This window comes from Leptodactylus fuscus, chromosome 9, assembly GCF_031893055.1.
Source record: "Leptodactylus fuscus isolate aLepFus1 chromosome 9, aLepFus1.hap2, whole genome shotgun sequence".
NCBI lineage: Eukaryota > Metazoa > Chordata > Amphibia > Anura > Leptodactylidae > Leptodactylus > Leptodactylus fuscus.
Genome location: NC_134273.1, coordinates 20,201,552 through 20,214,450, shown reverse-complemented (window position 1 = coordinate 20,214,450; position 12,899 = coordinate 20,201,552). Strand labels below are relative to the sequence as shown.

Genomic DNA, 12,899 nt, shown 5'->3' with positions numbered 1-12,899 from the left:
CTGCCGCGGAACTGATTCCTTGCGCTGTGCCTGTGATTGTTTCGGCATCTCAGCAGCTCGCTGGGACGCCATATAATGAGCGTGTTGTTGATGCCGATGATCCCCCTCAGCTCCGCTTGAGGAGAACTCTGTGACTTCTGGCTACATTCATAGCTATCATTGTTTTAGAATTTTGCAACAAATTAGATTTTCTTTTTCCTGGCATGTTTAAAAGTAGCAAACTGCCAATTTGGATTAAAGGTGTTTTCCCATCCAGTGTGTCAGCACTGCCTGGAACAGATCAGATAATATGCAAATGCATGTACACAATGCACTGAGGGTCAGCTGAGTGTTTTTACACGGAGAGATAATAACCTGGCGTTATCATAACCTGAGATAAGCTGCTGCCAAGAGCAGTGTAATATAGTATGTGAACGTAAATTCATAACAGTTGTGAAGCCATGTCATTTACTGCGATAAAAAGTAGCCGATGTGTTAGGTTACAATCTATCTATGTGCCAAATTTTATTCAAATCCGTTCAGCCGTTTTTTGCGTGATGGAGGAACAAACACACAAACATCCAAACTTCGAGTTTTATAATATTAGTAGGATGTAAGAATAGCAACAAACCTTATATACTATGCTGAAGTAGCGACAAAATTTACAGACTATGTACACCAAAGACATACTGATAGGGACTGTAGATTGTGAGCCCTACATGGGACAGTGACTGTCAATGTCTGTAAAGCGCTGCGGAATATGATGGCGCTATACAAGTAAGCATAATAAATAAGTAGTGACAATTCTTGGTGTGTTGTGTTAAGTAGTGTGACGTCGGTTTCCCATAAACAACTGACCCTAGTGGGGGTTGGGGACAAGGACCTGTACGGCGGCCACTAACTCCTCTTCTCTACAACGCTTCCTGGGCTTTGTATAAGAAAAATGCATTACAAATGGTTGTCACTGTCGGACGGCGAGAAGATGGAATCAGTATCCACAGAGACATATAGGGATATTTTGAGAAGGTTCTAGGTGTAGCTAATTGTTTCCTGCAATGGGAAAGGATACAATAGGTTTCTATCAAAGTTAGCGGCAGCTCCCATTGTGTGTTTATAGGGAGTCTGGACGGCTGTCGGTGTTTCATCCTATACTGGTCTAATGTGAACGACTACCTACAGTGTTCTCGCAATGGTGATCCCAAATCTCTTTCGTTTTGAGCTGGTTACACAAATTCCAATAACATGAGATCTCATTTCACCTGCGAGTCCTGTGAGTCATAAGTTTTTGTTCTCTTTGTTCCTTGGCAATGATAAGATTTGGTTTGTACTAATCACCATGGAGTCAAAAGACAGAAGACAAAGGCGGCTCTGCTATAAAAACTAAGACATGAGACAAGTTGTGAGCACAGTGAGAACAATAAAGCTTTCCTTAGTGATGGTATTAACCCCCATATACAAGCTCCAAAAATATACCGGTAGCAGGAAGTTATGGCGAATGAAGATTAGGTGGTAAATGCAAAGTGAGTGGTTGTCTGATGGCCGGGACCCCTGCCACTCGCCACAATGGGGAACCCTGGTTTCCCATCCCATATAGATGCAGTGGTGGGCAGACATGTCTCTACGTACGCCATTCAAAATCACTAGGCCCATTCCATCAGTGCCGTAGACTTTGGATGGAATACCAGGACGCTTGGTAGATGAGGTTGGATGAAGACACAAGTCCATCAAGGCCAACCTATAATCCTACAGAGTTCATCCAGAGGAAGGCAAAAAAAATCCCATTTGGCTGGGAAAAAAAATTCCTTCTAGACCCCAAATCCAGGAATCAGTATAAACCCTGGATAACCAAAAATCTAAAACCTGTAACCTTCTTGAAAGGCAGCCGAGTCCTTCTTGGACGTGTACAATGAATCCACCATCACAACATCCTATGACAGTGAGACCCATAGCCTCATTGCTCTTACAGTAAAGAATCCCCATGTATGATACTGGTAAAATGTTCCATCCTTTAGGTGTCAAAGATGTCTCCTTGAATCTGTCACAGGTGTAATAAAGATCCTTAAAGGGATTCTACCATTAAAACCTCTTTTTTTTGTGGATAAGACGTTAGAATAGCCTTTAGAAAGGCCATTCGTCTCTTACCTTTAGATGTGATCTCTGTCGCACCGTTCCTTAGAAATACCAGTTTTTACCAAATGAGTCATCTGGCAGCGATGGGGGCGGGTCCCAGCGCTGAAAATGTGATGGGGGCGTCCCCACTGCTGCTTGAGAACACGATCCTGCGACGCCTCTATCTTCGGCTGGATCCTCCCCTTCTCTGTTGTCTTCCTCCTGCGTCACCTCCGACGCCTGCGCAGTTGGCTCTGCCAGTGAGACACTAGTAGAGCCGACTGCGCCGGCGGCCATTTTTGGGAGGCCTCTCTTGCTCTTGAAGTTCAATGCAGGAGCGGCCTCCCAAAAATGGCCGCCGACCGGCATTCGCACTCGGCTTTGCTGGTGTCTCACTGGCAGAGCCAACTGTGCAGGCGTTGGAAGTGACGCAGGAGGAAGACGACAGAGAAGGGGAGGATCCAGCCGAAGATAGAGGCGTCGCAGGGTCGTGTCCCCGAGCAGCAGTGGGGACGCCCCCATTGTATTTTCAGTGCTGGGGACTGCCCCCATTGCTGTGAGAGAACTAATTTGCATACCGGTAAACCCGGTATTTCTAAGGAACAGCGCGGCGGAGATCACATCTAAAGGTAAGAGACGAATAGCCTTTCTAAAGGCTATTCCAATGTCTTATCCACAAAAAAAGAGGTTTTAATGGTAGAATCCCTTTAAAAATTTCTTCTACTTTCCCATCCATTGTGATTAGATTTTTTTGTAGCCATCTTTTTTTCCAAACCGAATAACCCTAAATTTGTTCATCTGTTCTTAGTCCGTCACCTTAACCACTTGGCCACAATGACTTACAACCTTATACTGTCTTGTTCATATTCAAGAATTTCATTTGGTTCAAAGAGCGAGAACCTGAATTGGAAGGGAAAGCCAAACATGGAACGTTTTCTTCAACTGTAAGAATAAGAGCCATTGTTCTACCGACAAAGAGTACACAGAAAACATCTCCCATCCATGTGTAGTAGTGGCCAAGTGGTTAAGTCGATGGGCATGAAATCCATTGGGGTTTCCCCGTGCAGTTTCGGCTCCTGCCGACTACGTAGCACATCTTCTATTTTGGATGGTTTCCAACAGGGAAAATGAAACGTGTATGGCTATCTTCACACCAGGTTTATTGCCTCTGGTTGTAGGGCTCATAAAAAATTGGGGCAATGGCATAAAATAATTAAAGGATGTGTTACTTACACCCCACTGCTTACTACCCCCATCCTCAGTGGTGCACCAATATGTAAAGACCAGAGGGAAGCATCGGCGTATCGGCAGTGGGGGATTCGGCAGGTAAGTAAGGTTTCTTTTTGTTATTTTCTACCATTGACTGTCTTTGCCCCAATTTTTGTATAATCTCTAAAGTGGGACATACAGTATATGTCTGCTACAGACCCATAGGGTCTCACTGTAAAAAAACCCTGTATGCTTGGTGGTATATATTTTTATACTTGTATGAGAAAACATTGTCAATCTCACCGTTCTATGTTTACCAGCCAGTCAGAGCCCAAAGGGACACAGTTTTGGCCCCAGGAGGCTTCTGTAACTGTACGGACATGTTCAATATGTACATAGGAAACTTTAGCAGTGTACACAATAGGCATACAGCACAAATGCAATGTGATCCATAGCTTTTAATGGGCTAAGGAATAGACCTTACAAACAAGCAGATGTTTGTCTGCCAAACTTAGTGTCTTCTGACGTCCAAAACCCTCCAGAGACTCATAGCTGGCACAACTTGTATCGGAAAACCCTCAAAGTTATCAGAGTCCAGCACCTTAATAGATGTTGTGTAGGTTTGTATAAACAGTGCCACACTGGTGCACAGGTGGTGTGTGGTATTGCAGATAACAACGCAAACTCCAATAACTATTGTACTATGGAATGGAACGTAAACGTAGAAACTATTTAAAAGCTCTTCCATGTTCTATAAAGGTATTGGTGCTTTATTCTCTGGGTGGCTGTAGGGGGACTTTTGGGTCCCTGTTTTCTAAATTGCTGACACTTACCCCCTATTCTGTGACTAGAGATTAAGTATTTGTAATGGTACAACCCCCTAACTCAAATTGGAGTCCAAAGGTTGAGTACCCATTAGATTCCCATCATCTTCCATCTGTCCTAGGGCATCCTAAACACAAAAACTTAACCCGTCGTTGGCAGGATTTGAACCTACGCGGGGAAACCCCAATAGATTTCAAGTCCATCGCCTTAACCACTCGGCCACAACTACACACAGAGGTGTGGTGTTTTCTGTCTACTTTTTGTCGGTAACACAATGGTAGAAGTAAATTTTTCCGTATTTGTATTTCCTTTAAAATATGAGTTCTCTTTCTGTGAAACCAAATGAAAGTGATGAATGTGAGTTAATGTACAGCAGGGTGCGGTCGTGGCCGAGCAGTTCAGGCGATGGACTTGAAATCCCCGCGCAGGTGTCAGCTATGCGTTCAAGTTTTTGGATTTCAGATGCCCCCAGAGTGATTATTCTGCAACTTTAGATATGTCTAATTGTGTGTAAAGTCTACATTTTTTCTCTGGACCCATTTTATTCGAAAGACCATCCCCTCCAGAGCAGTAGTAGTCTCCTCACAGTGCCTTTCCTTATCGTGCTTTCACCTTCTTCAATAAGTTGCATGATCACAGTGACCTCTTTTTTCTAGCATGGGTTGTGTGGTAACAGGTGGTCTCTCTCTGTGGCACGGAGGAGGGGACACTGTTTCACATTTTCTGGAGCTGTTCTGGGCTGAGAGATTTTTGGAAGGATGTCCATAGGCTGCTTACTCAAATCTTCCAGTCCCCTCTTCCTTACTCTCCAGCCCTTTTCCTGCTCCACTTCTCGGACTTCTCCTTCCGTGCCTATCAGAGGTCGTCTCTACGGCACATGACCGCTAGGGCATGTATTCCGGCGCTCTGGAAATCGCCCAATCCACCTTCTCTCCGTCATTGGATCCGTAAAGTGGAGGACATTCAGAGCATGGAGGATCTTACGGTGTCCCTCAGGGATATCTGTGGAGCTTTTCATGGATGTCTGGACGCTGTGGATTCTCTTCCAGGGTTCTCAGGCATACAGGGACATGATGGACTGAGGCCCTGTGTTGGACCTTGTCCCCCGCCTTCAGGGGTTGAAGTCTCTTTTTCCTCACCCCCCCCCCCCCTTTTTTTTTAACCCCTTTCTATCTCCTTTTGTTTTTCCCTCTTCTCCTCCTTCCCTTCTCTTCCCCGTGCTGTTTGTCCTCGGTTGCCCCGGGTTTACCTTCACCTGAATGTTTTTGTTTTGACCTGTTTTGTTTTTACTTGTTCTGCCCTGTTTCCTTCCAATACCTGGGTTTTCTCCCTGTACTTCATTGTTTTGTGATGTTTTTTTTTCGGTTTATTTTCTTATAAATAAAGAATCTATAAAAAAAAAACAAAAAAAAAAACAAACAGGTGGTCTCTCTGTACTGCCTTCAGATACTCTTGAGAACTACCATGTGTCTTCAGACTAATCCTGATCCTTAATTCAAAATAATGCCCCTTGTTCTTCTGCCTTAGCTGTTTGGTCTAGTTGCTGCCCCACAACTCCTCTGCTTCACACATAATCAGACACCCCCGGAGCCATCAGCAAAGGGGGACATGACTTTGGGATGGGGGAACCAATAACTCCTGCAGTTTCTTCTTTGTGCAGTAGTTGAGTAGATTTATACAGACTGGGTCAGCTTTAAGAATATATCGGTGTATATTCAGCTTTAGTGTATATACAGCTGTAGGAGTATATATCTGTGTATGTTCTGGGTAGGAGTATATATCTGTAGTAGGAGTATATATCTGTGTATGTTCTGCTGTAGGAGTGTATATCTGTATGTTCTGTGTAGGAGTATATATCTGTAGTAGGAGTATATATCTGTAGTAGGAGTATATATCTGTGTATGTTCTGCTTTAGTGTATGGTGCTTAGTGTGTTACTGTAGGGAGGGAGGAGTTAGGAATAGATGTCACTTCCTGTCTCCTCCATCTTCATCCTCTTTCTCATCACAAGACCTGGATGAAGCATGGCTGCTGTATCAGGGAGTATAAGACTGAGATTTATCACCTCACACAGCGCTGGTGTCACCACATTACACAGCACTACTAGTGTAGTATCACTAACTATACTGTATATGATGCAGTGTTAGCACAAGATGTCTGCAGTCACAGAGTCCTCTCATGTACAGTATTTACCACACTGGAGACATGGCTGAGTCTCCTCCTGTAGTTACCACACATTGGAGACATGGCTGATATATCATATGTATATTACTATATTTCTCAGGATAAGATAATCCTTTAATAGTCCCACATTGGGGAAATTTCATATATACAGCTACAGCGTCCCCTCATGTATTTACTGCACACTGCTGATGTGTATATATTTATATATGTGTGTATATGTGCATGTATATGTACTGCAATATTACCTCAGGATATATACAGTCACACTTGTCCACACATGAATTTACCATAGACACTGCTGATATATATATATATATATATATATATATATATATATATATATATATATATATATATATATTGCAATATTACCTCAGGATATATACAGTCACACATGTCCATACATGTATTTACCATAGACACTGCAGACATGGCTGATATCTCATATATACTACTATATAATACAGGCTGTTCATGAGTGCTGGGGACTGAGGGTCTGTCTATGGTGGAGCTGAGAGGACACATGTAATGGAGGTCCTGTGGTGAGAGAGAGACAGCCTGGTACAGTGTGGTGAGGGTAATGGAGGCCGCACTGATACTCCCTGTATATGTCTCCAGCTCTGCTAATACTGGCCATGCTGGGGATAAGTTAAAGTTGATCATTTCTATGTACTTTCTCAGGCCTGTATACAGGTCATACTGCATATACTGGCCATACTGTATACAGGTCATTTATAATTGGTGGGGGGTTCTTGGAGCTGGTTGAAATTGTAAACAGTGGGGAACATGGTGGTTAGTTTCCCCTGAGCCAGTGCTTGCGGCTGGGGGTAATCTGGTGTGATGGAACAGATTGGCAGACAGATTTTTGCTTGTGTTGTTATTCCTACTGCTCTATTTATGACCTCTGTATTAGGGCCCAACACACTTAGACAATGGACATCAGACAAATACTGCATCGGATTATTGTATTTCTTAGTCTTCATGTAGCCGGTGTCTTAAGAGCATTTACAGTCTGTATCCAGATAAGTATATGTATCACCATTATGTTATGTTACATCATACACTGCAGCCGGTCCCATTACTATGGTATATACTATGTGATGGGATATTTCTCAGTGGGGTCCTATAACAGTATAATTCAGCTGCTAGGTCTTTCCTTATTACCGACTCTGGATTATTCTGGAGCTGGTATGACTTAGTATTATTGCTTGTACAGTATTTAGGGTGAGCCATGTAAGTTATTGTTTCTTTTAGAGCACCTTTAATTTCATGCTGTTACATATACAGGGGCGGATCCAGGGCCGGGCGAGCCGGGCAACCGCCCGGGGCCCCGCGCTTAGCGGGGCCCCGCGGCGCGGCCGGGACCTAACAAAATGGTCCCGGTCGGCATGTCCCGACTCCAACAGAGCTCAGCGTTAAAGCAGGAGCTGAGCTCACAGCTTCTGCTTTAAACGCCTATGTATTTCATCTCATCGGCGGTAGGACGCCGATGAGATGAAATACATAGGCGTTTAAAGCCGGAGCTGTCACAGCTCAGCTCCGGCTTTAACGCTGAGCTCCGGCCTCCGGCATTTGTAGCCGCGATGTGATGACGTCATCACATCGCGGCTACAATATGTGTCTGAGGGAGAGAGCTGCGAGGGAACGAGGAATGGTGAGTGTGTGTGTGTGTGTGTTTGAGAACGGCATGACAGTGGGGCAGATGGAGGGGGGAGAACGGCCTGGCACTGGGGCAGATGGAGTGGGAGAACGGCCTGGCACTGGGGCAGATGGAGGGGGAGAACGGCCTGGCACTGGGGCAGATGGAGGGGGAGAACGGCCTGACACTGGGGCAGATGAAGGGGGAGAACGGCATGACACTAGGGCAGATGGAGGAGGGAGAACGGCATGGCACTGGGGCAGATGGAGGAGGGAGAACGGCATGGCACTGGGGCAGATGGAGGAGGGAGAACGGCATGGCACTGGGGCAGATGGAGGAGGGAGAACGGCATGGCACTGGGGCAGATGGAGGAGGGAGAACGGCATGGCACTGGGGCAGATGGAGGAGGGAGAACGGCATGGCACAGGGGCAGATGGAGGGGGAGAATGGCATGACACTGGGGCAGATGGAGGGGGAGAACGGCCTGGCACTGGGGCAGATGGAGGGGGAGAACGGCCTGGCACTGGGGCAGATGGAGGGGGAGAACGGCCTGACACTGGGCCAGATGGAGGGGGAGAACGGCCTGACACTGGGGCAGATGGAGGGGGAGAACGGCCTGACACTGGGGCAGATGAAGGGGGAGAACGGCATAACACTAGGGCAGATGGAGGAGGGAGAACGGCATGGCAATGGGGCAGATGGAGGAGGGAGAACGGCATGGCACTGGGGCAGATGGAGGAGGGAGAACGGCATGGCACTGGGGCAGATGGAGGGGGAGAACGGCATGACACTGGGGCAGATGGAGGGGGGGAGAACGGCATGACACTGGGGCAGATGGAGGGGGGGAGAACGGCATGACACTGGGGCAGATGGAGGGGGGGAGAACGGCATGACACTGGGGCAGATGAAGGGGGGGAGAACGGCATGACACTGGGGCAGATGAAGGGGGGGAGAACGGCATGACACTGGGGCAGATGGAGGGGGAGAACGGCATGACACTAGGGCAGATGAAGGGGGGAGAACGGCATGACACTGGGGCAGAGACGGGGGGGGGAAATGAAACTGTGGGCAGATAAAGGGGGAGAATGGCATGAAACTGGGGACAGAGATAGAGGGGGGGGACATGAAACTAGGGGTAGATGAAGGGTGTATATGAAAATGGGGGGGAGATATAATTTACGGGTGACTGTAGGAGGATTATACTGTGTGGAATCACATGAAAATTGAATGAGAATGGGTGGAGTCAACATAAAAGTGGGCGGGGCCTAATTTGCTGCGGCGCGCTGCGCGTGCCGCACATTTTGTTCCCTCTTTCTAGTCTTCAACAGTTGGGAAGTACAGGTTAGAAGTGCGAGACCCCCAGTAAGTAGGGCCCCGCCAAAGTCAATTGCCCAGGGCCCCGCAAAACCTGGATCCGCCACTGTACATATATATATATAAAGGGATTTTCATGCATAGTCCCAACATAAGTACAATACTGTACATAAATGTCTAACTAGCTGAGTGATCTAGTACGAGTAGAAGAGAGGACCTGGTGTGTCTGGGGCTCCAATTTTTAGGCCAGTGTTGTACTTTGTTACTGTCACTGGCCTTGCCTTATTATGTAACCCTAAATGACATGATTGCTTAGGAGTGGGATGCATACAAGTGCTTCCAAGCCACTATGTAACAGGTGGTTTGCAATACACTAACAAGTTGTTTTGCTTTTTTTTTTTTTTTTTTTTTTTTTTTTTTTTGGGGGGGGGGGGAGGTTGCCATTTCTTCAAACGTGTATAACAGAATGTAATATAGTTATTTACTAATGGGTTTTCTTAATACTAAATGTAATCCTAAACTATAGCTATTGTTGTGCATCATAATTCGTACTATTGACATTAAATAAGTTTTTTACTGGGTCCTTGAAGTTACTTTTAATTGGCAACCACCTTGGGTGTAGCCCAGTGCAGGGGTAACCATCGGAGGTATGACCCCCCTGGTGGGGAGGGGTGACCATCGGAGGTATGGCCCCCTAGTGTGGAAGGGTAACCATCGGAGGTATGGCCCCCTGGTGTAGAGGGGTGACCATCGGAGGTATGGCCCCCTGGGTGTGGAGGGATAACCGTCAGAGTAACAGACCCCCTGGTTACGCCAAACTAATTAAATTTAAGAAGACCCTGTTAGGGTAAGTCCCTAGGGTCATGGCTGTCATTTTTCACATACCTGTGCACTAAATTGAGCCCTCCGAGCTGGAGCTGGTTGCGGCTGGAGGTAGAGAAAAACATTTTATTTAAAATGTTTAAATTAAAAAAACAAAACATGTTTTAATAAAAATCTAATGGCTTCAAGGAACCTCCGAGCTGGAGCTGGTTGCGGCTGGAGGGAGAGAAAAACATTTTATTTAAAATGTTTAAATTAAAAAAACAAAACAAAACATGTTTTAATAAAAATCTAATGGCTTCAAGGACCTTTTCTGATGATTTGTACTTTTCTTAGTGAAGATATATGACCACTTATATTGACCAACTCATGTTTCTCTTCATGTTGCTGACAGTGTGATACGGCCAGTGCCGTACAGTGTCTATCGCAGCCAGCTAGTGAATGGAGCCCAGCACTGCTTACCATGATAACCCCATGCTCTGTGTGCAGGAGTTATATAGGCCTATGCCCCCCCCCCTTCCTTGCGGAACGGGCAGCATCAGCATGGTGCTGTTCCATGTCCAGCAAAGACGAAAATTTCAGCTTCTACTTTCAGTCTTGGTGCCCTTGGGTCGGTGCATGCGGCTAAGGGTAAAGGTCATCAAGTGCTCTGAAAATGATTGAGAGATGACATTACAGCCTTCTCACTGCCTTCGGAGACTACGGTATCTCAAGCGGATCATGGGCTTCTTCTCATCATGCTAAGCATCATTCAATGGCTTGTTTTGCTGTTAATGTGGTTGTGACCCATCAAACAACAATGGAGGGTTATTTCACTCCAGTAAGTACCCTGGGGTTGCTGTAGTATCTGGAGAAGCCGCAGCACCACAAGTACTTCTCTCTTCCCTTCTTTATACTCTCTATGTCTTTCCTTGCAGTATCAGTGGGTATAGGGTTGCCAATGTATGTAAATCGACAGTTCTAGTTTTTAGTGGGAGACGTATTCCTTGAAGAGGTGTTATCTTGTACATGGTATATACATCTGTATCATGTGTATACAGTTACCACCATAAGTGGAACCTCACACCTCATAAGTGGGATGTAGGTACTTCTGTGCATATATGGTTGGCAATTACATGTTTGTGGTAGGGTGGTATCCCCATGTATACTGATTTATGGCAATTTCAGTGTTATAGTCTATTTCTCTTTACTAGTTTCTGACTACAGCCAGATCACTTTTGTTGCATTTTCAGCCACATTCATAGCTTGGTATTGTCGGGAAGGTAGTATGGGGACTTGTAGTATGTAAGGTTTCTAGAGGCTAGTGCATTCCTACTCAGTTTGGTGGCGGTCGAGTCCATTTAAGGTGTCAAATGGGCCTCTTCTGTGGCGGTTGAGGAGTCAGGTGGAAGTTGCAGGCAAGTTATTGTAGACTTATTTTAACTAATAGAGGAGGTTAAACCTCATGGTGGTGAACAGGCTGAGCTTTAGAAATGGCCAGCCTGAAGGATGTCGTAATAGTAACGTCATCCAGAGGCGGGCACAGTGGTTAAGCACAGGGTCGTTGGTGCCCTTAAAGTGTACTGGCTCTGCTAGAATTGCAAGCCGGAGCGTGCTGCCCCCCTTTATTTATTTATTGCTGTCTGGCCGGGTGCTGTATGTCAGACAGCTGGGGATCTCACAGTATTCGTGAATCCCAATGGTCTAGCACTTCACCTGACTCCTTCTGTCATTATTTTACTTCTGTGAGTTTAATAAAGCTGTGGCCATTTTTACAACCAAAATAAAGTGTTTTGTGCATTTATTCCAAAGTCATTATTTACCGTAGTTTGGGTGGTTTTAGGTAGGAGTGAGGGACATCCCATATCCAAAGTCATGCTCCTTATGGCCCTCAATCTCACAAACTGCCCATCGTCATGTCACATGTCACCTTTACCTTCCCCAATCTTATCAGCTGTAGTTGGTGCGGCTTCCAGGACTAGTTGTGATATCATCCTCACAGGGTAAGGTCCTGGAAGATCTATATTAGGATTACATTTGTAGTGCAGAAATATGAAATTAGACGTGGGTACAGGTACTAGACATGGGTGCAGGTACTAGACATGGGTACAAGTACTAGATGTGGGTACAGGTACTAGACATGGGTACAAGTACTAGATGTGGGTACAGGTACTAGACGTGGGTACAGGTACTAGTCGTGGGTACAGGTACTAGATATGGATACAGGTACTAGACGGGGGTACAGGTACTAGATGTGGGTACAGGAACTAGACATGGGTACAAGTAATAGATGTGGGTACAGGTACTAGATGTGGGTACAGGTACTAGACGTGGGTACAAGTACTAGATGTGGGTACAGGTACTAGATGTGGGTACAGGTACTAGATATGGGTACAAGTAATAGATGTGGGTACAGGTACTAGACATGGGTACAGGTACTAGACGTGGGTACAGGTACTAGACGTGGGTACAGGTACTAGACATGGGTAGAGGTACTAGACGTGGGTACAGGTACTAGATATGGGTACAAGTAATAGATGTGGGTACAGGTACTAGACATGGGTACAGGTACTAGACGTGGGTACAGGTACTAGACGTGGGTACAGGTACTAGACATGGGTAGAGGTACTAGACGTGGGTACAGGTACTAGATATGGGTACAGGTACTAGACGTGGGTACAGGTACTAGACGTGCGTACAGGTACTAGATGTGGGTACAAGTACTAGACATGGGTACAAGTAATAGATGTGGGTACAGGTACTAGACATGGGTACAGGTACTAGACATGGGTAGAGGTACTAGACGTGGGTACAGGTACTAGACATGGGTACAGGTACTA

The 12,899-nt window shown here is 45.8% G+C and overlaps 1 protein-coding gene and 1 non-coding gene across 2 annotated transcripts in view; one reads left to right on the top strand and one right to left on the bottom strand.

The window, feature by feature from the left end:
• The window catches only part of GIPC2 (GIPC PDZ domain containing family member 2), a 66,395-nt gene that overhangs the window by 17,616 nt on the left and 35,880 nt on the right, over positions 1-12,899 (top strand). The window lies entirely within an intron of this gene.
• Positions 4,270-4,351, bottom strand: TRNAS-UGA (transfer RNA serine (anticodon UGA)). Its single transcript has one exon. It is a non-coding gene; the product is annotated as a tRNA-Ser (tRNA).